Source organism: Lynx rufus, unplaced genomic scaffold, assembly GCF_022079265.1.
Source record: "Lynx rufus isolate CCGP_SWC_20201006 ecotype Redwood Valley unplaced genomic scaffold, mLynRuf1.p SCAF_21, whole genome shotgun sequence".
Lineage (NCBI taxonomy): Eukaryota > Metazoa > Chordata > Mammalia > Carnivora > Felidae > Lynx > Lynx rufus.
Genome location: NW_025814836.1, coordinates 10,540,764 through 10,567,155, shown reverse-complemented (window position 1 = coordinate 10,567,155; position 26,392 = coordinate 10,540,764). Strand labels below are relative to the sequence as shown.

General features: G+C 36.0%; 1 protein-coding gene across 5 annotated transcripts in view; it reads left to right on the top strand.

Annotated features, from left to right (window-relative positions):
• MEF2A (myocyte enhancer factor 2A) overlaps positions 1-26,392 on the top strand; it is a 164,521-nt gene that overhangs the window by 21,867 nt on the left and 116,262 nt on the right. For 4 of the 5 annotated variants that reach the window (XR_006963389.1, XM_047086529.1, XM_047086528.1 and 1 more), the window contains exon 2: positions 13,333-13,418. The exons of the other annotated variant lie outside the window; for it this stretch is intronic. The gene's annotated coding sequence lies outside the window, so the exon portion shown is untranslated. The remainder of the gene's footprint in view (positions 1-13,332; positions 13,419-26,392) is intronic. 5 annotated transcript variants of the gene reach the window in all.

Sequence of the window (26,392 nt, the reverse complement as noted above, 5' to 3'; positions counted from 1 at the left end):
GCCTTTCTCTTATCTTTGCATTTTTTGTCATATTAAATTCAAGTGCTTGCCTGTTTTCAAGGTAGTGCGTAATTGTGTTCTGCCCATCTGTCCACCCTACACTCTGCTTTGCTCTTTTTGTTGATACCTACTCATGTTTGTGTCATCTTTCCTTAGTTCCTCTAATTGGAATAGTCCCTGGTTTCCTGCTTAGAATCACTTTCTTAAATGCTTCCTTCTGTGAAGTTTTATTGACTTAAAGATTTTTCTTGTGACTTAGTATCTATTTGTTCATAAATCTGTTTTTTTAGGGCCTAAGTAATTTTTTCCCCAGTTCTAGTATAAGATATTAAATGATACCAGTGTCTGGCTCCTCCCCCCCCCCCCCATAATGTTTTTGCAATTCATCCATGTTTGTGTGTAGTTTGAGTAGTTTGAGTAGTTTGTTTTTAGAGTTGCCTAGCATTTCATTATATGTCTAGACCAGTTTCTCCATTCATCTTGCTTGGACACTCCAAGTTTGGAGCTATAATGAATAAAGCTACTCTTGCATTTGAGTACAAGCCTTTGTGTAGACATATGTTTCCATTTTTCTTGGATAAATACCAAAGAATGAAATTTCTGGGTCACATGATAAGTGTATGTTTTACCTTATAAGAAATTGTGAAACTGTTTTCCAAAGTAATACGATTTTACAGTTCACCAGCAATGAGAGTTGCAGTTTCTCCATATCTTCAACACTTTGCATTGTCAGCTTTTTCTTTTTTTTTAATTTTTTTTGATGTTTATTTCTGAGAGACAGAGCATGAGTGGGGGAGGGGCAGAGAGAGAGGGAGACACAGAATCATAAGCAGGCTCCAGGCTCCAAGCTGTCAGCACAGAGCCCGACATGGGGCTCAGACTCACAGACTGTAAGATCATGACCTGAGCCAAAGTCGGTCGCTCAACCAACTGACCCACCCTGGCACCCCTGCATTGTCAGTTTTTTTAAGTTTAGCCGTTTTAGTGGGTATATACTGGCATTTTATTATAGTTTTGTTTTGCATTTCTTTGATGAGTAAAGATATTAAACATTTGTCATTTGCTTACTGGGTATTCATTTGTTTTCCTTGGTGAATGTTCAAGTCTTTTGCCCATTTTTTAAAAGTTTATTTTGAGAGAGAGAGACAGAGTGGAGGAGGAGCAGAGAGAGGGAGAGACAGAATCCCAGGCAGGCTCTGCGCTGTTAGCACAGAGCCTGTCAGGGGGCTCAAACTCACAAACCAGGAGATCATGAGCTGAGTCAAGATCAAGAGTCAGATGCTTAACCAACTGACCCACCCAGGTGCCCCTTGCCCATTTTTAATTGGGTTGTTTGTCTTCTAATGACGGAACTGTAAGAGATTTTTATACATTCTAGATAGAAGTCTTTTTCTTATTTTCATTATTTTACTTTGACTAGTTTCTTGGAGTATGTGGCTTGATTTTTATCTCCTTAATGTTGTCTTTCAAAGAGAACAAGGTTTTAATTTTGATAAAGTACTGCTTGTCGACCTTCTAAAATTGTCAATTTTGCCTTTTTGTGGTATGTCTGATAAATCTTTGCTTTACGTGGGGCAGTAATATTTTTTTGTCTTGTGTTTACTTCTGGAGGTTTTATAGTTTCGTTTTTACACATAGGTCTGTGATCCATTTTGAACTAATTTTAGTGAGTGGTAATAATTTTAGTGAGGTAATATCAAGATTCATTAATTTGTTCTGGTACCATTTGTTGATAAGGCTTTTTCATTTTAATTACCTTAGTGCCTTTGTTGACTATCAAATGACCATATGTGTGTGGATTTACTTCTGCACTCTATTCCTTTGATTTAGGGGTGTGTGTGTGTGTGTTAACATCGTGCTGTATCTTCCAACTTTTGTTTGTTTTCAAAATTGTTTTAGTTATGTTATAATTTTTTTTAAATGTTTATTTTTGAGAGAGACAGAGACAGAGCACCAGCGGGAGAGGGGCAAAGAGAGAGGGAGACACAGAATCTGAAGCAGGCTCCAGGCTCTGAGGTGTCAGCACAGTGCCCGATGCGGGGCTCGAACTCACAAACCACGAGATTGTGACTGGAGCCGAAACTGGACACTTAACCCACTAAGCCACCCAGGCTCCCCTGTATTATAAATTTTTAATTGTGAATTTCTGCAAGAACACTTGCTGGGATTTTGATTGGGATTGTTTTGAATTTGTAAATCAATTTGCAGAGAAGCAGTATCATAGTAATATTAAGTGTATGGATCTGTGAACATGATTGTTCCTTTTTTTTTTTTATGTCTTCCTTAATTTCTCTCAGTGTTTTTTAGTATTCAGGATAATAGTCTTGCACATATATTGTTAAATTTGTCTTTAAATATTTCATATCCCTGATGCTCAGATGAATGGTATTTTTATTTTTATGTATTAAAACATTTTTTTAAATGTTTATTTTTGAGAGAGAGAGAGAGAGAGACAGAGCATGAGTGGGGAGGAGCAGAGAGAGTGAGGGAGACACAGAATCCAAAGCAGGCTCCAGGCTCTGAGCTGTCAGCACAGAGCCCGATGTGGGGCTCGAACCCAAGAGCCCTGAGATCATGACCTGACCCCAAGTTGGACACTTAACTGACTGAGCCACCCAGGCACCCTTGAATAGTATTTTTAAGAAGTGTAACTGTGCATTTGTCATTATTGGTATATAGAAATTTGATTTAAAACCTATAGATCTAAGGCTGGCTCAGTTGGTAGAGCATGTAACTCAGTTTCATGGTTGTAAGTTCAAGCCTCATGTCGGGCATGGAGCCTACTTTAAAAAAAAATACATTACAATCTTTATATTAAAAATATTGATCTTATATCCTGTACGCTTGCAAAACCCATTTTTCAACATTTATTTATTTTTGGGACAGAGAGAGACAGAGCATGAACGGGGGAGGGGCAGAGAGAGAGGGAGACACAAAATCGGAAACAGGCTCCAGGCTCTGAGCCATCAGCCCAGAGCCTGACGCGGGGCTCGAACTCACGGACCACGAGATCGTGACCTGGCTGAAGTCGGACGCTTAACCGACTGCGCCACCCAGGCGCCCCTCAAAACCCATTTTTACTTCCAGCCACTTTATTGTAGGTTTTTTGGGATTTCCTATATATGTTGTCATATCATATGTGAGTAGAAGCTGTTTTCTTTCTTTCCTTTCCAATCTAGATCCTTTTTTTTCTCCCTGTTGTATTGTAGTTATTGAGACCTTTAGTAAAATGGTAGAAATAGTGAGCATGTGCATCCTTTGTTTATAATCATACAGGAAAAAAAATCAGTCCTTTATCATTAGCTGTAGGTTTTTGTAGATGACTTTCATTAGGTTGAAGAAGATTCCTTCAGTCCTAGTTTGTTGAGAGGTGTTCCCCTCTACTGCCCCACAAATGGGTATTTAATCATGCACAGATATTTTTTCTGCCTCTTGAAATTAATCACTTTTTCTTTTTTAATATGTTAATACGGTAAGTTACCAATGTAACTAAACCAACCTTGCATTCCTAAGACAAACCCCATTTATATTGATATTTAACTTTTTATATATTGCTGGATATGACCTGCTTATATTTTATTAATAATATTTGTATCTTATATAAACGAGTGATAATTAGTATGTATTTTCTTTGCCTTGCCTTGCTGTGGTGTCAGGATTATTCTGGCCTTATTAAATATGTTAGAATGTGTTTCTTTTTCCTCTGTTTCCTAAAAGAGTTTGTGTAAGACTGATATTGTAGATGTCTAAGGAATTCACTAGGGAAGCCATCTGGGTCTGGAATTTTCTTTGTGGGAAGCCTTTTGATTTTGAATTAAAATTTCTGAATTGGAGGATTATTCAGGCTTTCTTTTTGTGTCTTTTGATAATGTGCATGTTTCAAGGAATTTCATTTATTTCATTTAACTTGTCAAACTTATTGGCAAAAAATTGTATTTACTACAAACTTAATGTGCATTTAATGTTTGAAATGTCTGTAGTAATGTATTCTCTTTCAGTTCTAATGTTAGTAATTTGTGTCTTCTTTCTTCTTTTCTGGACCAGCCTAGCTAGGGGTTCTTTTCAAAGAACGAACTTTTGGTTTCTTATTTATTTATTTATTTTTGTCATCCATTTCACCAATTGCTACTTTTATTATTTCTTTACCTCTGCTTTTAGTTTAATGTTCTTTTTCTCTACCTCCTTAAGGTGGAACTAATTTAAAACACCAATGTTAAACCTTGATTCTTTTCAAACGTAAATACTTAAAAGATATAAATTTCCAAGCATCCTTAGCTTCACCCTATGTAATTAGGTATGTGTTTTTATTATCATTAGTTCCACGTGTTTTTAAATTTTCGTCATGAGTTCTTTAACCTATGGGTTATTTAGAAATGTGTTAATTTACAAATAACTGGGGAATTTTCCAATGTAGTTTTATTACTGGTCGTTAATTCTTTTGTGGTCTGAAAACACTTTCTGGGGAATGCGTCTCTGCTTGCTGGATGAGATGCCGCTCCATTCATGAATCCTTTAATAAAGCAAATCAGATCTTCAAAAAGAAAACCTTTCAGTGTGATTTCAGCTCTAATAAATTTATTATGTGTCTTGTTTTATGGTCCAGCATAAATTCTCTCTTATTGACTATACCAAGAGACATGAACAACTCCACTGGTTCATAGTGTTGTTCAGGTTTTATATATCTTTACTGATTTTCTCTCTGCTTGTTTTACTAATTGTGAGAGACTGTTGAATTTCTAGCTATAATTATAATTTTATCTATTTCTCCTTTTAATTTTGTCAGTGTTTCACATGTTTTGAAACTCTGCTATTGACTGAATAAACATTTAGGATTACTTTGTATTTCTGATAAATTGACACATTAAGCATTATGATGTATGTCCCTTTATAGCTGGTAAGATACCTTCTCTTGTGACCTGCTTTGTCTGTTATTAATATAGGTATTCCACCTTTCTTGTGATTAATGTTTGTATGGTATATCCGTTCGTATTTTATGTTTGATCTATCTATATCATATTTAAAGTGGGGTACATCTCTTTATCCAATATGACAGTCTCTGCTTCCAGTGTAGTGTCATAGTCTCTACCTGTTAATTGGGACATTTAGATCATACATATTTAATATCATTATTCACACAGTTGGATTTAAGTCTGTTTTGTTATATATTTTTTTAATTTTTTCTGTTTTGTGTTTTCCTTTTTTTGGATTGCTTATTTTTTAGCATTTCATTTTACCTCTTTCTTGGCTTATTAGTTTTACTAGTTTCTTTTTTAGTAGTTGCTCTAGGGTTTTACAGCTTGCATCTTGAACTTATCACTTTATGAATAATGAAAGATCCTTAGTACAGTGTACTTTCAGTTTTTTCCCTCTCATTCTTTGTGCTATTTTTGTCATTTTATTCTACAGGTTATTGTATGCTACTGCCACTTTTGCTTTACACAATCAAATATCTTTTTAAAAATTAAAGATAAGAAAATAGATGGTAAACATTTCACATTTTTGTTCTTCCTTTGTGTAGAAGTTTCTATTTCTGTTTTATTTTATTTTAATTTAATTTTTTAAAGTTTGTTTATACTGAGAGAGAGCTAGCAGGGGAGGGGCAGAGAAAGGAAAGGGGGAATCCCAGGCAGGCTCTGTGTTCAAATCCACAAACCATGAGATCATCACCTGAGCTGAAACCAAAGAGTTGGACGCTTAACTGACTGAACCACCCAGGCACCCTCTGCTGTTTCTTTTTTAATTAATAAAGTTATTTCTTAGAACAGAAAAACTGAGCTGAAAGTACAGAGTTCCCATATACTTTCCTCTTTCCCTTCCCCTATTCTCCCTTTTGCTTTGGCCCCCAGTGTCCCCTGTTAGTAACAGTTTGCACTGGTGTGATAAATTTGTTACAGTTTGTGAGGGGGTATTGGTACATTTTTAAAAATTTTTTTCATTATTTTTTTTTTTACATTTATTTCTGAGAGACAGAGACAGAGCATGAGCAGGGGAGGGGCAGAGAGAGAGGGAGACACAGAATCTGAAGCAGGCTCCAGCCCTGATGTGTCAGCACAGAGCCTGATGCGGGGCTCGAACCCATGAGATCCGTGAGATCATGACCTGAGCTGAAGTCGGATGCTTAACCGACTGAGCCACCCAGGTGCCCCTGGTACATTTTTATTAAGTGAGTTTATAGCTTACGTTAGGGTTCCCTCTCTTGTACAATTCTGTTATCCTTTTTCTTCCTGAAGAATTTTCAGTCTTCTTGTAGTGCATACCTGCTGGTGACACATTCTCAGCTTTTGTTTGTCTGAAAATGTCTTTATTTGCCCTTTGTGAAGCATATTACTGCTTTGTATAGATTTTGATTTGCAGGTTTTTTTTTTTTCTTTGTAGCACTTCAAAGGCTTTTTTTTCTTTGTTTTAAACTTGTTTGTATTGTTTTTGACAAAGAGCCTGGTAATTCTTATCTTTGTTCCTCTGTTTGTAATGTGTCTTTCCCCCACTTTGGCTGCTTTTAAGATTTTGTCTATATTACTGGAATTCAGCAGTTTGGTTATTATATGAATTGGTGTGATTTTTCTTGTGCTTAACCTGTTTTTTGTTCACTGAGTCTTTTGAATATGGGTTTAGTTTTTGTCAAGTTTGGAAATTCTTTGGTCCTTATTTCTTCAGATATTTTTTCTGTCTCCCCAACCTTCCAGGACTCTAGTTATACCATTTTTAGACTGCCCTTGATATTCTCACAGGTCCTTGATGCTATTTTTTGTTTGTTTGTTTTTTTTTTTCTTTGCTTTCTGTTTTTATATTTTCAAGTTAGGGGTCTTTTTTTCCTGCACTGTTTTAATCTGTTGCTACATCTATCCAGTTGGTTTTTTTTTTTTAATTTTTTTTTTTTAACGTTTATTTATTTTTGAGACAGAGAGAGACAGAGCATGAATGGCGGAGGGGCAGAGAGAGAGGGAGACAGAATCGGAAGCAGGCTCCAGGCTCTGAGCCATCAGCCCAGAGCCCGACGCGGGGCTTGAACTCACGGACCGCGAGATCGTGACCCGGGCTGAAGTCAGACACTTAACCGACTGAGCCACCCAGGCACCCCTATCCAGTTGGTTTTTTATTTGAGATACTACATTTCTCATATTTAAACATTTATTGATTCTTTAAAAAATAGTTTTTTTCTTCAAATCCTTTCATACATATCTATCTTTCTTTCTTTCTTTCTCTCTCTCTCTCTCTCTCTTTCTCTCTCTCTCTCTTTCTTTCTTGTTTTATTTATTTTTGAGAGATAGAGTGTGAGCAGGGGAAGGGCAGAGAGAGACAGAAACACATAATCTGAAGCAGGCTCCAGGCTCTGAGCTGTCAGCACAGAGCCTGACTGGAACTCACAAACTGAGAGATCGCGGCCTGAGCTGAAGTCGGATGCTTAACCGACTGAGCCACCCAGAGCCCCATAAACATAATATTTTAAAGTTTATGTCTTCAAAGATTTAATCTCTTTTGTTCCTGGGTCTGTTTCTTCTGTCAGATTTTCCCCCTAGTATGTGTCGTGCATTTCTCCATTTTCTTATGTTTAGTAAGTTTTGATTGACTCTTGGACATTCATCATACTGTTGTCTGGATTTGTTGATTTCCCCTGGAGAGATTTTAATTTTGTTTTGGCAGGGTGTTACATTTCTTGTAGATCTGTTTGAACCTTTTGAGGCTTGTTTTTAAGCTTTGTTCTGGCAGGTCTAGTGTAGCCTTTGCTCTAGAAGTAGTTTAGTACAGCTACTAAGTGATAATTGTGCTTCAGTTTCTACTGATTGCCCCAGGTTTCAGTGAGGTTTTTCTCCTTTTTGGTTGAAACTTACACATCCCCCAGTCTTATGTAATCTTTGAGAACTTTTGAACCTGCCTGATCATTATTCCTTGCCTGACCTTGTAGAGTTTCACTTTACCATGCACAGGTTTTTATTCAACAAAAACTGCATTGTGGAGTATATGGTAGCATTTAGCCACATTGTGGCTATTGAGAGCTTGAATTGTGGTTAGTTCCAATTTAAATATGCTGTAAGTGTAAAACACACTGTCAAGAACTTATGGGAAAAAAAAGAATGTAAAATATCTTTTTATATCAGTTATATCCTGAGATGATAATATTTTGAGCACATTGGGTTAAATGAATTGTGTTAAAATTAGTTTCACCTGCTTCATTTTACTTTTTTTTTTTTTTTTAAGTTTATTTATTTTGAGAGAGAGAGGGAGGGAGAAAGAAGCCTAAGCAGGCTCTGTGCTGTCAGCACAGGGCCCAATGCGGGGCTCGAACCCATGAACTGTGAGATCATGACTTGAGCTGAAATCAAGAGTCGGGTGACTGAGCCAACCAGGTGCCCCCCTCATTTTACTTTTAAAATGTATGTACTAGACAATTTAAAATTACATTTTAGGTTCATGTTGTTTCTTTTGGGCAGAGCTGCTCTAGAAACTCCTCTACAGATTTCAGGAGTGCTTTCTGTTCTTAAACTCCATCCTCCCTGCTACTGTGCCTTTCAAATTCCCATTACTTCAGTCTTCCGAAATTTCGATGTCTGTTTCTTTTACTGAGTCCACGATATTATACTTGGCTTCCCATTCCTGCAGAGCCCTCCTGACACCTTGCATACAGCTATTTGAGGGGACACTTTTTCTTTTCTCAGGTATCACAGTGCTCAGCCGCTTGGTGTCCAGTTTTATATATCTGATCAGTTTTCTAGTTGAGTTTATTGGGAGAGCATGTCTGGTACTTAGTTACTACATCATGGCTGGTACTGAAAATCTTTTTAAGGCGTGAATAGTTTGATGCCCATGTGTGAGAGCTGACCCTCACTTGAATTAAAAACGCCAGTGATGCCGAACCTAAGTTTTCATTACAAAATGAAATTAATATTTGAGCAAATATGCAGTACTTATTGTATTTACAGACTGTTATATATATTTATTTGTACTTTATAGATAAATAGATAGATGTAGATAAGTTTTTTGTCCTGTTTCATTTTTCTCTTCATCAGGATTGATTTTAAAGCTGTTTGTTTTCATATAGAAACCTTTTTTTTTAATGTTTATATATTTTTGAAAGAGAGAAAGAGAGACAGAGGTGAGTGGGGAGGGGCAGAGAGGGAGGGAGATACAGAATCTGAAGCAGGCTCCAGGCTCTGAGCTGTCAGCACCAAGCGCGATGTGGGGCTCCAACTCACGAACCATGAGATCATGACCTGAGCCGAAGTTGGATGCTTAACCGACTGAGCCACCCAGGCTCCCCAAAACCTCTTATCTTAGACACTCATTATGCTCAGATCAGAGGTATCCAGTGAAATTTTGATAACTTCAAACATAAAGCCATAATTTTCTTCATAATTATATTTTTTTAAATCAAGACTAGAGGAGATGCTTAGGAATTTAGGTCCTTAAGACTTGAAACTAGGAATGTTAATACCATGTCTTATAGCACTTTCATTTCATTTTGCTAATTTATTGGCATTCACTGATTAAGCATTTAATTAACAAGCTAATATAGCAAGAGATAGGCATTAGGGAGCAAATTATCTTGGGTCATTCAGGTCTTCAGTTATTACCAGCAGTTGTATTAGGTGTTACCTGTTTGCTTCATAAAATGTAGTAGAGATATTTGAAAAGAGGAATTTGAATTTCAGTCATTTCATTTAACTCTTCTTGTTAATATGGGAAATTGGAAGTTGATAATGACTTGTGCCACAGCATAAATTACGATATTTGACATTTAACTATTACTAAAATGATAGTGTCTTGAAAGGTTTCATTTGTTTCAGAGTACTTCTTTAAAGTTTTTTTCTTTTTTTTTTTTTTTTATGACCTATCCATGTGATTTTTGTGATACTGTCTTAAGTTTTAGTTCTGGTAATTATCATATGGAAATATAAGTCTTACTTTAAAAGTTATTGAGAAATTATCAGTATATATTATTCTTGTTTATGCAAGCACCCACCTGTATTTGTCAGGGTACCTGTCATATATAGGTATTGATGTACTGAAGCTGCTCAAATATATCCATCCTCTGACATTGAGATTTGCTTTTCTGTCTTTTGAATCCATTGCTGTATACAGGGTGCATTTATTTTTGTCATGTATTTAATTCATTTAACAAAAGCATGAACTGGGTTCAGCTGTTTAAAAGCATGCCTGGATTCAAATCCCAGCGACACCATTTGACTAACTTAGCTATGTGACCTTGGCAGTACCTTCTTAGTATTTCAGTTTCCTTTTTTTTTAATTATTTTATTATTTTTTTAATGTTTATTTTTGAGAGAGAGTGTGCGCAAGCGAGGGACGGGCAGAGAGAGAAGTAGACACAGAATCTGAAGCAGGCTTCAGGTTCTGAGCCGTCAGCACAGAGTCCAGCGTGGGGCTAGAACCCATGAACCATGAGATCATGACCTGAGCCGAAGTCGAAGCTTAACTGATTGAGCCACCCAGGCACTCCTATTTCAATTTCCTTTTTTTTTTTTCCCAACGTTTATTTATTTTTGGGACAGAGAGAGAGCACGAACGGGGGAGGGGCAGAGAGAGAGGGAGACACAGAATCGGAAACAGACTCCAGGCTCTGAGCCATCAGCCCAGAGCCTGACGCGGGGCTCGAACTCACGGACCGCGAGATCGTGACCTGGCTGAAGTCGGACGCTTAACCAACCACGCCACCCAGGCGCCCCTCAATTTCCTTTTAAGGATAATAGATTATTGTTGGCTTTACCTCTGTTATACATTAAAGCAGTTAGGATACTGATTAGTATATGGTAAATACTCAAATGTTGCTGCTGCTGCTGCTGCTGTTGCAGTTGCTTTTATTATCATCACCCCATTAGGTCTTCCCTGGATACCTTTTCTGAAATTTTAATCCCTTCCCTATGATCTTACTTAATTCCTTGCTCTATTTTTTTCTTTTCAAGGACTTTCTACTAACCTGTTGTATACAATAATATATACCTCATTCACTGTGTATTGTAGTTCTTCCCCAGTAGAATGTAAGCTCCATGAGGCCAGTCATAGATATAGGGACTTATCCCTATCACCTAGAAAGGTGCCTGGAATATATTGGATGCTCAGTAAATATTTTCTGAATAGATTATATTGAATTGTATTCTAGTTATTGACTAGATATTGGAGATACAAAAATGAATGAAGTTCCTTCTCTAAAAAAGGCATAGAGTATAATAGAAGAGACTGATACAGAACTAATTATAATAATTTTGCCCCCTGGAAGTGATGTTGATGGTAAGGGTATTCTTGAGGTTGCTATCACAGAAGATGCCATTAAACTGGGAAAGATTTGTTTTAGAGACAGAGGAAAATTTTTTCCAGCAGAGGTAAAAACTTGAACAGAATTACAGAGCTTGACATTTTGGGCAGTGGCTTGTAGTCCAGGTTAACAACAATGTTGGTTAATTAGAAGTGGAGGGAGCTAGGAGGTTGGTTGGAACCAGATTTGGGAGTGATAGCATTTGGAGGTACAGGTTATCTGGCTCTTGTCTGGACAGAAGCAATGAGATTTGGAGTTCAGTATATGAAATTTAATGATAACTGAATGTAGCACTAGCATTTTAGTTTTGGTTTTATTTTGAGGGTAAGAGTGCGTTTCATTATAGATTATAGTAAAAGAACTTGATTTTTGGAATATTTTCTTTAAGAAACTATTTGAGAACTGTGTACAAAACTCAAATCATTAATAACGGTTCATTTATAGAATTGAGAGTGAATTTTTGATACAAGAAAATATACCAGAATATATCAAATTTGTGTTTAGCAATTTGACAGTAAATAACCAATTAAACCTTAGTTCCTTCTGTGACACACAAAGCTAGTGTTAAAATACATTTAAAAATGTTTAGTTTTGTTTAGATCGAGAATTCATGAAAAATAGTTTCATTTTGGATTTTTGGATTATAGAAGTTGGCTGGTGATGAAACTGTATTTAAGGAGGTTTTTTTCTACATTTCAGTGTAATTGAATAAAAGCTGAAATGGTTTTTTAAAGCAAGCTCCTTTTAACCTTGCACAAAAAAAAAAGTCTGTATGTGTGTTTTAAAGTTCAGGCCTTTAATACTTAATTCATTAATACAAAAAGAATATTTGGCAGTTTGTGTTTTTCCCCCGGCTCTAGAGGAGGTATTCATTTCAAATAGAAACAAAATTGCAGTATCATAATAATTAATATTGCTGAATCAGATTCAAAAAACTGGTATTTCTGTGGATAAATTACTGTTTTTATTTGATGTAACAGATTTATTTGGGGGTTGGTAGAAGTACCCAGTCATGGAATTCTAAGTTACTGGATTAGCATCGTAATTGATCCTGGCCAGTCTGGGTGAGGAAGGCGGGTGGGTGCTTTTACCATCTTTCCCTTTTTTACCTAACTGCCTTCCTACTATTCCAAGCAAACTGGATTATTTCTTATGCACTAATCCAGTAGTTAGTATTGACCAGTGTTCCTTTTTTATTTCAAAAAAAAAAATTTTTTTTTAACGTTTATTTATTTTTGAGACAGAGAGAGAGAGAGACAGAGCATGAACAACGGGGGAGGGTCAGAGAGAGGGAGACACAGAATCTGAAACAGGCTCCAGGCTCTGTCTGAGCTGTCAGCACAGAGCCCAATGCAGGGCTTGAATTCACAGACCGTGAGATCATGACCTGAGCCGAAGTCGGCCGCTTAACCGACTGAGCCACCCAGGCGCCCCCAGTGTTCCTTTTTTAAATGTGAATTATTGACAGTGATGAGTTTAATGTTCATTTTGGGTATTTCATGTTCATTATGTTCATTCCATGGTTCCCTTTAAAAGATAGTGAAAGCTACAAGTATACACATTGTATTTGAATACAAACGTATTTTATGGCAATGCAAGTCACTGACCCTTTGATAATTCTCTAAATGAGAACATAATACAATGACTACTTTCAGCTCTTTTAGCAAAACATATATTCAGTAAATATAGTAAGTATAAGCATATAAATATAAGCAAGTAAATATAAAGCATATCAAATTAAGTGGAGGATAGGAAAATGGGACCTAGGAAGCCAATTTGTGAATCTAGCAGTACATAGAATATTACTGAACATTTAAGTAATACTTCTTGAAAAAAATGGGTTAGTGACATTAGAAATTCTCAATTGGCCAGCATTATGTTTTTATTAGACAAATGCAACAAATTACTTTTAATAAATTATTTTTCTATTATTCAGCATGTATTTGTGGTGCTATCTGCCAGACATATAGTGTTGAGAGTTGGAATTTATAATGATGAAATGTATATTTAATTCTTTTTTAGAGTTAACACTTACTAACCCATCTCATATTTTTTTCTTTATTAAGGAATTGCCTTTTGTGAAAAAGGAACAAAGAAGAGTTTTCTGCAAGGATCATATTAAGTGCACTTTTTTGCTGATACATCATTTCTAGTAAGACATTTTCATTTTTCTATGTTATGAAGTAAATAATGGAATTTTTTCTTTTTTTAAAATGAGACTGTCTTGTGAGCTTTGAATTGCAGTCTTTTTGGAGTTTATTTTGAGGTTTATTGTAGATGAATTAAGGAAATTTGTAAAGTCTACTTGGAGTTTATTGTATTATACAGTGACAGTTTCTCATATATTTTTTCTGGTATTGCCAAGATAACCCCATACTTTTTCATCTTACCTACTTCATCTTCCATATCAATTACCTTTACTTAAAAAAAGAAAAATTCTGTCGTTCCAATTTTAGTATATGTGCTGCCAAAGCAAGCACAAAAGAAAAAAATTCTAAAGTAAGTAGTCCATATTTCCTGTGACAATAACTAGGAGAAAGGGAGGGTTTGAGGACATGAGTTAGACATTAGCTGAGAAAGATATTCAGATGAAAGACGAAGCGAGCAAATCTAGCCATATTTCTTGAAATTCCTTAGGAAGGATGAAAGAAAAAAATTAAGCAGAGGTAGGAGATTTTTTTTTAATGCAGGCTTCTGTTTGTTACTTTGAATTTGTCACCTTAAACATTTTTTTTTTAATTTTTATTTTTTAGAGAGGGAGAGAGAGAGTGGGAGCAGGAGAGAGGGGCAGAGGAAGAGAGGAATCCCAAGCAGGCTCCGTGTTCACTGTGGAGCACGACTTGGGGCTCTATCACATGATGCTGAGATCATGACCTGAGCCAAAACCAAGTCACTGAGCCACCCAGGCACCCCTGCCACCTTAAATCATAGGCCCATATTTGCAAAGCCCTGGAGTTGGCTATTTGACTTTTAAAAACTTGGAGTGGTCTTTGTTAATGGTTCCAGTATGTTACATCTGTAGTTTTTGTGTTTTAAGTCAACATTAACATTTTATAAAGTATGTATTTTTTTATTTTTTCACACTTATTCATTTTAGAGAGAGAGTGAGCAGGGAGGGGAGGGTCAGAGAGAGAGGGAGACACAGAATCTGAAGCAGGCTCCAGGCTCCGAGCTGTCAGCACAGAGCCTGACGCGGGGCTGGAACTCACTGACCGCGAGATCATGACCTGAGCCAAAGTCAGATGCCCAACCAACTGAGCCACCCAGGCAGCCCAACATTAACATTTTAAATATTAGATATCGTTGATTATGCCTGATGATTATGTCAATAAAAACTTCAGAGGGGGTAGTACTTAACATTTTTTTTGTACTTGTTTTAAGAAATAATTTTGCTATTTAAAATGTACATTTTTTTTGAGTATTAAGTGATGTAAAAAACTTTTATGAACTTGCAAAATGAAAATGAGTTCTTTGTTAAAGTACTTTACTCTGATACTAGTTTCTTATGGTTATATATTTTTCTTGTAAATCTTGACTGAAGAGAGGTTTTTAATGCTATCTTTCAGTAGGGGGAACTGGGAGAAAAGGCATTATTTTTTCAATTGAATCAAAGTATCCTTCTTTGGTCCAGAACTTGGACACACACAGGCAAAATGGGAATAGTGTAGTCTAATTCATATTTTTAAATATAATCTTTTTTAGTTTTCTGAAAATCTTTGAATATTGGTTTTTTCTCTTTTTCACCTTATTTACATTTCTTTTGTCCACTAACTGCTCAAAACTCTGTGATTTGAGTTACAGCACTATAGGAATTTAGCCATTCTGATTGATGCCTATAATTAAGAACTTTGCACCTTCTGTGAACTCAGGGATGGCTGTGGGCATAACTTAAGCTGTTGTATTTTGGGGCTCTATCACATGTATTTTGGGTCCTGTTTAAGCTTTAGGGAATCCTTTATGATGCTTCCTCCACTAGGCTTTATGGATGTATACAGTTTTTTATTCTTCATGGCAGGCTTTTATGGCTCTGAGGGTTGTGCTTGAATTAATAACTACTTGCTTAGGAGTACCTAAGATTCTGAGTACCTAGATGGGAGATGCTCCTTCCTTTTGAATAGATTCATATGCTGACTGAAGGGCTTCAGATCAGGGATTTTCCCTATAGTTCTGCCCTAATTTGGAGTAGAAATTGGAGAGGTTGGCACAGAGATTGGGCAAAATTTTTTCTAACTCTCTTCCTTTCCCTCATGTATTTGAACTGTTTCGGGTTCTTACATTTTAGGTTTGTGATACACTTTGAGTTAATTTTTGTATATGGTATGAGGTAAGGGGTAAGATTTATTTCTTTGTGTATGAAAGTCAAATTTTTCCAGAAGCAGTTTTGTAAATATTATAATTTTCTCTGTTGAATTACCTAGGCACCTTTGTTGAAAATCAACGGTTTATTTTAGAACTTTGTTCATTTTATTGATCTGTGTATCTGTTTATGGCAATACTGCACTATCTTGATTACTGTAGCTATATAGTAAGTCTTAAAATTGGGTGATATAAATCCTCCCAACTTTGTTCTTCTCTTTCAATGTTGTTTTTTACTCTACATCCTTTCCGTTTCTTTCTGTGTATTTTAGAATCAGCTTGTCAATTTTTACAGAAAAGCTTAATGGGATTTTGATTGTGAATGCTTTTATCCTAGAGGCTACACTGGGGAGAATTGACCTGTTAAAGATGTTGAGTCTTCTGATGCATGAACTTGGTACCTCTCCCTGTTTGCATCATCTTTTGTTGTACTTAGCAGAGTTTTGTTTTCAATGTAAAGTTATTACACCTGTTTTGTTAAATTGATCCCTATTTTATATTTTTATGTTACTGTAAGTGGTAGTGTAAAGAAAATCAGTTTTCAGTTGTTTATTGTTAGTATGTAGACTTTTGATTGATTTTGTGTTAAACTTTGTAATTTGTGATTCTGCTAAACTTATTATTTCTAGTGGCATTTTTTTTTTTAATTTTTTTTAACGTTTATTTATTTTTGGGACAGAGAGAGACAGAGCATGAACGGGGGAGGGGCAGAGAGAGAGGGAGACACAGAATCGGAAACAGGCTCCAGGCTCTGAGCCATCAGCCCATAGCCGGACGCGGGGCTCGAACTCACGGACCGCGAGATCGTGACCTGGCTGAAGTCGGACGCTCAACCGACTGCGCCACCCAGGCGCCCCTCTAGTGGCATTTTTTATAGTCCTCAAATGTTCTGTGTAGATCATGTTCTGTGTAGATCTTGTCTGTGAATTAAAGACTGTTACTTGCTCCTTTAAATTTTTTATACCTTTTATTTTTTTGCTTGCTTTATTGCACTGTCTAGTCAGTAGTCCCCATGCAATGTTGAATAGAAGTGGTAAGCTGACATTCTTGCCTTATTCCTGATGTTAGGTCAAAAACACTCAGTTTTTCACCAGTAAGTATGTTGTTAGCTATAGGTTTTTAACAGATACCCTTTATGAGATTAAGTTTTCTTCTATTCATAGCTTGCTGAGAATTTTTTTTCTTATCATGAATGGGTATTGAATTTTTACCAAACAGTGTTTCTGTATTTATTGAGATGATCACGTTCCCCCCCCCTTTCTTATCTGTTAATATAGTTAGTTACATTGATTTTTTTGAATAGCAAACCAAGGAATCATGCATTTTTGAGATAATCCCCACTTGGTCATGATTCGTTATACTTTATATATTGCTGAATTCATTGCTAAAACTTAATTAACTTTTTTTTATCATCCGTGTTCATAGTAGGTATTGGTTTGTAGTTTTTTTTTTTAATTAATTTATTTTGAGAGAGATAGACACAGCATGAGCAGGGGAGGGGCAGAGAGAGAGGGAGAGAGACAATCCCAAGCAGTCTCCGCACTGCTAGCACAGAGCCATATACAAGGCTTGAACTCATGAACTGTGAGATCATGACCTGAGCCAAAATCAAGAGTCAGACGCTCAACCGACTGAGCCACCCAGGCACCCCAGTTTGTAGTTTTTAAAATAATGTTTTATCTGCTTTTTGTATCTAGACAGCGGCTGGAGTTGGAAAGTTTTCCTCTTCTGGAAAAGTTTGTTTACATTTGGTGTTACTGCTTCTTGAAGTGTTTGGTATAATTCATTAGTGAAGACCTCTGGGTTTGGAGTTTCTTTGTGGGAAGGTTTTAAATGATGAACTCGATTTCTCTGATATTGGGCTATTTAGATTTATATTAATTTTTCTTGAATAAGCTTCAGTTTGTGTCTTTCTTATAAATTTGTCCATTTCAGGTAAATTGTTCTATTTATTGGCATAAAGTTGCAGGTTATATTCCCTTACTCTTATGTTTGAGGGATTTATAGTGATATCCCTTCTTTTGTTCTGGCATTAGAGATTTTCCTTCTTTTTCTAAAGGAGCAATTGTTATTTAATTTTCCTTTTTCTGCATTTTACAAAGTTTGTTTTGTGTTTGTAAGAGTTCAGAGAATTTTTAAATTTCCTTTGTGATTTTTTTATGACCTATATAATTGCCAAATATTTGGTTAATTTTGTAGATCTATTTCTCTAATACATTTCTAATTTAATTATGCTGTGATCTAAGAACATATTTTGTGTATTTATTATGAAGTGCAGAATGTTGTCTGTGTTAGTGAATGTTTTGGTTTTGTGGGCACTTATGCCATGTGATCTGTTGTTGAGTAGAACTTTGTAAAAGTGTTAATTAGGTCAAATTAGTTGATAGTATTATTCAAAGTTTAGTTCTCTGATTTTCTGTTTGTTTCAGTAATTGCTGAGAGAGAAGTGTGGAATCTTCAGCTTTAATTGTGGATTTGTCTGTTTTTCCTTTCACTTCTTGGTTCATGTATTTCAAAGTTCTAATATTAACTGCATGCATTATTTAGTTTTCTTAAATATTCTTGATGAATTGGGTTCTGTATTTTGAAATGTCCCTTTTTATCCCTATTAATATGTTGTGAAATTGTTTCTGAAGTGGCTTGCATAGTTTCTGACAGGTCTGCTGTTTTTCTTAGTTTGCATGACTCCTCCCCCCCACCCCCTTCCCCCCACCATGTAATTTTTCTATTTTCTTTGGTCTTAAGACTTTTTCATTTAGTCATTTGATCATGATGTGTCTTAGTATATAGTTTTCTTTGAGAAAAATCCTTGTTAAGTTTTGTTTGTTTGTTTTTAACCAGATTTGGGAAAATATTGGCACTATTTCTTCAAATATCTCACTTACCCCAGGTGTTTTTTTCAAGGTTGAGGAGGGAAATTTATACATTTGAACTGTTTTGGCATGGCACTTACACTTTCTCTCTCCCCTTCTCCCCCCGCACCCCCTCCCGCTTTTTTTTTTTTTTTTTGGTATGTTTAATATTGTCATGTTTCCAGGTTCACTGATCTTTTCTTCTGCAGCATATTATCTGTTTTTAATATCATCCAGTGTGTTTTTTATTTCTGATAATTATTTTTCATCTCTGGAAGTTTTATTTCTTCAGTTTTTCTTCTCATCATGTTCCTATTTTCCTTTACCTTTTCTAACATTCAGAGCTTATATATTTAATCATTGTTTTAATGCCCTCATCTGTTAATTCCATTAACTTTATTTTATCTGAATTTCTTTATATTGATTGAGGTTTTTTATTATGGGACACATTTCCTGCTTTTTATTTTTTTATGTTTATTCGTTTTTGAGAGGCCGAGATAGAGTGTGAGTGGAGGAGGGGGCAGAGAGAGAGGGAGACACAGAATCCAAAGCATGCTCCAGGCTCTGAGCTGCTGGCACAGAGCCTGATGTAGGGCTCGAACTCACAGACTGAATCACGACCTGAGCTGAAGTCGGATGCTTAACTAACTGAGCCACCCAGGCACCCTTCTTGCTCTTTTTTAAATATTTATTTTCGAGAGAGAGAGAGAGAGAGAGAGAGAGAGAGAGAGAGCGCGCGCGCACGTGCCTGTGCATGCAAATGGGTGAGGGGCAGTGAGAGAGGGAGACAGAGAATCTAAAGCAGGCTCCATACCGACTGCAGAGAGCCCCAAGTGGGGCTTGAATCCATGACCCACAAGATCATGATTTGAGCCAAATTTGGACGCTTAACCGACAGAGCCACCCACGTGCCCCTTCCTGCTTTATTTTTTTATTCCTTATACTTTTTTTTTTGGATGGTGGACATTGTACTTTCAGATCCTAGGATGAAGAAATTTTTTATATTATTTTACATAGCGTTGAATTTTTATTTTTGTATTCATACAAGTTCCTTGGTATCAGCTGAATCCTTTTGAGTTTGGGTTTTTTTTTTTTAAAGTTCTGTCAACATTGGTACAGAATGTTTTGTTTTCTTTTTTCTTTTCTTCTTCTTTTTTTTTTTTTTTTTTTTTGTTGAGAGAGAGAGAACATGCAAGTGGGACAGAGGAGCAGTGGGAGAGAGAGAATCTTAAGAAGGCTCCATGCTCATCATGGAGTCTGATGTGGAGCTCAGTCTCACAACTCTGGGATCATGACCTGAGCTGAAATGAAGAGTCAGATGCTTAACTGAGCCACCCAGGTGCCCCCAGAACATTGTTTAATGTAGGGTTAATTTAGTTGTCCACTAAGGTTCTGTCTTTCTGAAGGTTATAATCCATGTCCATTTGAGGATTATTCTCGAAGTAATCCTAACGAATATTGTAAAATCTTCATTCGTTTGTTTTTATTTTGTATTTTGAAGGAAAATTTTTGGCCCAAGAATAGCTTAAGCAGTCTTGGAAGAACAAATCAAAGCAGGAGAATTTTCTTTGCTCAAAACTTATAAATCTATAATAAATACTTGCATGAAATAATGCCACAAGGATAAACAAAAGAAGTAAAGAGTCTGGAAGAGGGCCAGTGTGTATGTACATGGATGCTTGCTTTATGACAAAATTGGTCCTCTAGCGTAATAGGGAAGGAATTATTTAACAAATGTTACTAGAACAATTGGTGATCCATAGGAAAAAATGACTCATCTCCATACCCCATGCAAAAATCAATTTAAGATTGATTTGTACATCTCAATGTGAGAGGCAAAACTATAAAACTTTAAAAGCTAATACAAGGAGAACATGTTCATAAAAAGTATAAGAAGAAATAAAATCCACTAATATTAATAAAACAGTTGGTACATTTCATTACCTTAAAATTAAGAGATTTTATTCTTGCAAAGTCAAAGGAGAATAGAGAGGCAAGCCAGAGTGGAAGAACATATTTGCAGTACATATAACAGACCAAAAGCATGTATCAGAATATTTAGAGCACTTCTACAAATCAGTCTGACAAACAATTCAATGGAAAAATGGGAAGGGACATGAAAATACACTTCATAAAAGGTGTAAATATGCAAGAAATAAGTGAAAATGTGCTTAACATCATTAGTAATCTGAGAAATATAAATTAAAACTGAAGAGACTCCATCATAAACCACTAGAGTGGCTAAAATTTAAAAAGAGGTTAACATTATAAGTTTTGGAGAGGATGTTAAGTTATGGGAACTCATTAAACACTGCTGGTGCAAATGTATGTTATTACAACTTCTTTAGGAAACACTTTGGTATTTGCATACCCTGTGACCCAGTAATTTACTTTAGTGGGTATATTCCTGTGAGTAATGTGTGAACATGTACACTATGTACAATGTTAATAACATTGGTAGCAGCATTGTTTGTAATAGAGTCAAACTCAATACATTGTTCTTCAATAGGACTGACTAAAATTGTGATATGCTCATACAGTGCAATACTTTACGGCAATAAAAGTGGATGAAGTACAGTTACATGCTGCAGGGTGAATTTCGCAAGTATGTTTCTCAAAAGAAGCTAGAAACCATTCATAATTTGTGATTTCATTTATGTAAAGTAAAATGAAAACACACAAAAATAAAGGAGGTAAAATGTATACATTTTATGTTTATGTACAATTATATGTTAACACCAGAAATGCCAATTCCTGATTCCATTGCATGCCTGTTCATATTTCTATACTCCTTCCACATTCATTAAAAAGTTTTCTGATTTTGAATATAATGGTGTACCCCAAATCATATTTATCTTTATAAATAAAGATACAGCAGCATTTATGTACAGGTTTGATTCAGGTGATCAGAGGTTAAGTTTTTAATATATATCTAATATTTGAATCGTAACTTTGAGAATTGATACGGTTTCTAATGATAATTCATCTTTATACAGGATATAATTATTGATAAAGCATTTTTCCCAGAAATCATTATGACAGCCTGGGAAGTATTTGGAATGTCTGCACATGAAGGAAGTGTTAATATAAAGAGTGAGTTGGTGGTGGTTGAAAGACTAGAATCTCATTTTCATTTCCACACCTTGCCTTACTGCGTTCTTTATTTCTCTTGTGTGTCCCATGTGAAGACAGGACATTGCTGTTATGTAGGTGTAAGCAATCAGGGAATGTGTAGATGGGCTTTAATCTTAATAAGGGCAGTTTACAAGTCTCTTTTCTAATACTGATTTTAATATTGTACCTATCTGTAAGGAGCCAAGGATGCCTGCCCTCTGGTTTTATTCTCATAATTTTCTGTAAGAGTTTGAGCTATATTCTTGCTCCACTTTGTAGAACTGATCAAAGTGGTGAGAGGAGGTGAGTCCCTGACAAACACGACAATTCATTGGTGTATCTAGAAATAAAGCATTTTATGGACTAGTCATTCTGATAAAAATTTTGAAGTTATAATGTCTTTTTAGTATTTGGAGTATTTATCATGATTAATAACTTGTATCATTTTGAAAATAATAGTATTTCTTGCTTTAAGGAAGCACAATTTCACAATTTAGAAAACCTTTAATTCCCTGTACAATTAAATGGAGTGATAATAACATTAAAAAAAATTACTTCCAGTTTCCATCAAATTTACTTAATTTCCATATCAAATTTAAGATGCTTACCTGACCAGTATTTGTGACCAATACATAGTTTTTAGCACTTCATTGCATGTTGTGTAAAACAAGGCCTGTATTTCTCTAATAGGAATAGAGCCTAATAGGAATAGGCTCTTAACATTTTACTCTATGCTTCTCCTCTAATTTTTTAGCATTTTCCTGAAAAAAATGTCTCTCATCCAGGGGCATCTGGGTGGCTCAGATGGTTAAACATCTGACTCTTGGTTTTGGCTCAGGTTATGTTCTCAGGGTTCCTGAGTTCCACCCCATGTCGGGCTCTGCACTGGTGGTGCGGAGCCTGCTTGGGATTCTCTCTCTCTCTCTCTCTCTCTCTCTCTCTCTCCCTCTCTCCCTTCCTTTCTGCCCCTCCCTACTTGTGCTCTCTCTCTTTCTCAAAATAAATAAACATTTAAAATAAAATAAAATGTCTCTCATCAAAAGCATAGGGTCAAAGCATGCAAAAATATATAGCCTAATAATCAGAGAAATCCAAATTTAGATAGATACCATATTTAAACCACTCTAGATTTTTAGGTGACTTCTCCCTATCAAGCTCTTTATGTTTTGTCTTATTGATGATTTTACCTAAAACATTCTAAGTAAACGCTTAGTAAGAAGTGGTATTTTGGTGTTACGATTTCAGGCAGGGGCACCAATATTCTGTATCTCAGTGGCCTTAACTTTTCCAACAAGTAGTTAGTTGTTTGCAGGTGTCATTGCTAAGCCACAGATAAGTTTTTGCAAAGCTCGAAAAAGGCTCTTCTCCCAACTTTTGGTGGATGCTGCCCTCTGCGAGCGCTCAGTGCTTAGAGTGGCCAACAAACTGGATTTCAGTTCCCATTTGCTTTCTCTTGGCTGTGCACTCATATGTGCAGGGTACAACCTCCACATTGTTCATAGTGGCTTTGAGTCGTGATGATTCCTTGCATTTTTATTTTTTGATGTTTACTTTTGAGAGAGAGAGCACGAGCAGGGAGGGGCAGAGAGAGGGAGACACAGAATTTGAAGGCTCTGAGCTGTCAGCACAGAGTGCGATGTGGGGCTCGGACTCACTGTGAGATCATGATCTGAGCTGAAGTCAGACCCTCAACCGACTGAGCCACCCAGGCACCCCCCCCCCTTGTGTTTCCTTTGATATATTTATAGCATCAGAATTGTTTGCAGGCCAGAATATGTCATGATACCCACAGAATCCTTGAAGTAGTCCCTTTTGTAGTTGGTAAGGGATAACTTTCTCAGTGCTATTTGTACTTTTGTTGATCTTAGTTCTTTAATGAGATGTTATGTTTTTGAATTTTACCCAAAATTTATGACAACCTAATGTGAGTTAGAACTTTATAGGATTAGGTATGAATGTTTGTAGGACATGTTCTGTTTCTATGAAAGTTACATACAATACAGCTGCATTTTCAAATAATGACCATAAATATATAAGTTCTATATTTGAACTAAAGTTTGTTTTCCTTGTTGAATCATTTCTTTAAATAGTGACTAATAGACATTATTGTGTTCATACAACATATCATTGTACTTTTAAAATGTGTAATTAGATACAGCATGTACAGTTCTGGCTGAAATGGAATGGTTTAGTCATTTTCCATAAAACAGTAGTTTAATGATAGTCTTAAATTAATTTAGAATTTGAGTTTATGCCTGGATTTAATTGTTTGTATGCAGTAATGAAAACACCCTATTTTAGAAGGAACAAAGAAGAATGTTCTTATATTAAAAGTAACTGAAAGATAATTCTATAAGGTCAGAAACCTCTGATCGCATTAAAAATTAACAGTAAGGGAGTGCCCAGCTGGCTCAGTCGGTTAAGTGTTGGACTCTTGATTTTGGCTCTGGTCATCATCTCACGGTTTGTGGGTTTGAGCCCCACATTGGACTCTGCACTGATGCCTGCAGATCAAGCAGTCCCTGCTTGGAATTCTCTCTCTCCCTCTCTCTGCCCCTCCCTCACTTGTGCTGTCTCTCTCTTTCTCTTAAAAGAAAATAAATTTTAAAAAAACCTAAAAAAAAAATTAACAGTAGGATAGTTTTCCCCAAGTTTGTCTGACAAAGAGAATGTACAGTGTGAGTGGGTTTTTTTGTTTGTATGTTTGTATATTTTATAAGGGAATATATATAAGGCAGTGTGTGTGTGTGTGTGTGTGCGCGCGCGCACGCGCATGCGCACACACATGCATGTAATGTAGCTGCACTGGCACTAGTGACATTGGGATTAAAGTTATTTGGCCTTGCTTGATTTTTTCAAAAAGCTCTTTTAGCAAAGTGGATTTCTTGTAGGGTTTAGATCAATTTTTTTTTTCTGTTTTAGTAGATCATAATTAGAAGAGCCATGGTATTTATACTTAAATGCAATTAACTTCTCTAATTACCTTTTTTATATCATTGAAAGTTTTTGAAATCAAGAATGATGTAGAATGCTAGCAGTGAAATTAAACAGTTCTATTTGTATTAGCATCAAAAGAATAAAATACCTACGAATAATTTTAACAAAAGAAGTGCAACACATGTACACTAAAAGTTAGAAAGCATCATTGAAAGAAATTAAAGAAGAAATTAAATAAATGCAAAGACAGGACATATTGGATTTATGGTTTGGAAGACTTAATATAAACTATTAAGATTGCAGTATTCCCAAACAAACTCAATTACCTAGAGTTACTATGTGATCCAGCAGTTCTGCTCTTAACTATATATCCAAGAGAATTGAAAATATGTACACATACACAAATGTTCATAGCAGCATTATTCAGAATAGAGTGGAAACAACCCAAATTTCCATCAACTATTGAATGGATAAAGGAAATGTGGTATTTCCATAAAATACAATATTATTCAGCCAGAAAGGAAGCGAAGTACTGATAATACTTAACACAGATGAACTTTGAAAACATTATGCTAAGTGAAAAGAGCCACAAAAAGCTGCACATTGTATGATTCCATTTACATGAAATATCTTGAATAGGCAAGTTCATAGAGATGGAAAGTAACTCAGGAGTCGTGGAAGGAGAGGAATGGGGAATGATTGCTAGTGGACATTGAGTTTCTTTGGGGGATGATGAAAATATTCTAGAATTAGATAGTGGGAATGGTTGTACAGCTTTGTGAATACAGTAAAACAGAGAAAGGGGTGCCTGGATGGCTCAGTTGAGCATCTGGCTCTTGATTTCATCTCAGGTCATGATTCCGGAGTCGTGGGATCAAGCCTTGCATGGGGCTCCGTGCTGAGCATGGAGTCGGCTTGGGATTCTTTCTTTCTCCCTCTGCTGTTCTTCTCCACTGTGTGCACTCTCTCTCTCTCTCTGTAAAAAAAAAAAAAAAAAAAAAATAGAAAACAATTTTTAAAAAGACAAATAAGCCCCAGATTGTATACTTTAAAAAAGATGAGTTTTGTGACATGTGAATTATACCTCAAGTTTAAAAAAATCACATAAAAAATGAAAAGAGTGAGGGGCAGTTGGGTGGCTCTATCGGTTAAGTGTCCAACGTTTGGTCTCAGCTAAGATCTTGATCTCAGTGCTGCAAGTTCAAGCCCTGCGTTGGGCTCAGTGCTGGGTGTGGATCCTGCTTTACAGGAAAAAAAAAAAAGGAAATGAAATGATAAGAGTGGCCTATACTTGTGATCTAATTATCAAGCCAGGAGGTGTTTGAGAGTAAGGGGTCTCACTTAATAATTACTCCTGCATAGGGTCGCCTGGGTGGCTCAGTCGATTTAGCGTCTGACTTCAGCTCAGGTCATGATCTCATGGTTCTTCGGTTCTAGCTCCACATTGGGCTCTGCTGACAGCTCAGAGCCTGGAGCCTGCTTCCAATTCTGGGTCTCCCTCTCTGCCCCTCCCCTGCTTGTGCTCTGTCTCCCAATAAATAAACATTAGATAACAAATTTTTTTATAAATAAAAGTAATTACTCCTGCACAATACACATTTGTTTAAGTGGCTGTCCCTGTTAAACCAGTATACATGTTCTCACTGCTTTTTGGTGTGTTTAAAGTATTTTCTTAACCCTCATAGAAGAAGTATGAAGAATATAAAATTTTTCTAGTATCCTTCTTTATCAAATGTGAGAAAAAGAAAAAGATTAAGAAAGTCATGTAATTTGAAGAAATGAGAGAGAAGGTATTTCTTAATGAAAATGAGTGTAAATGTATGTGTTAAATGCAATATGTAGACACTGTTAGGACTGTGCTCATGTG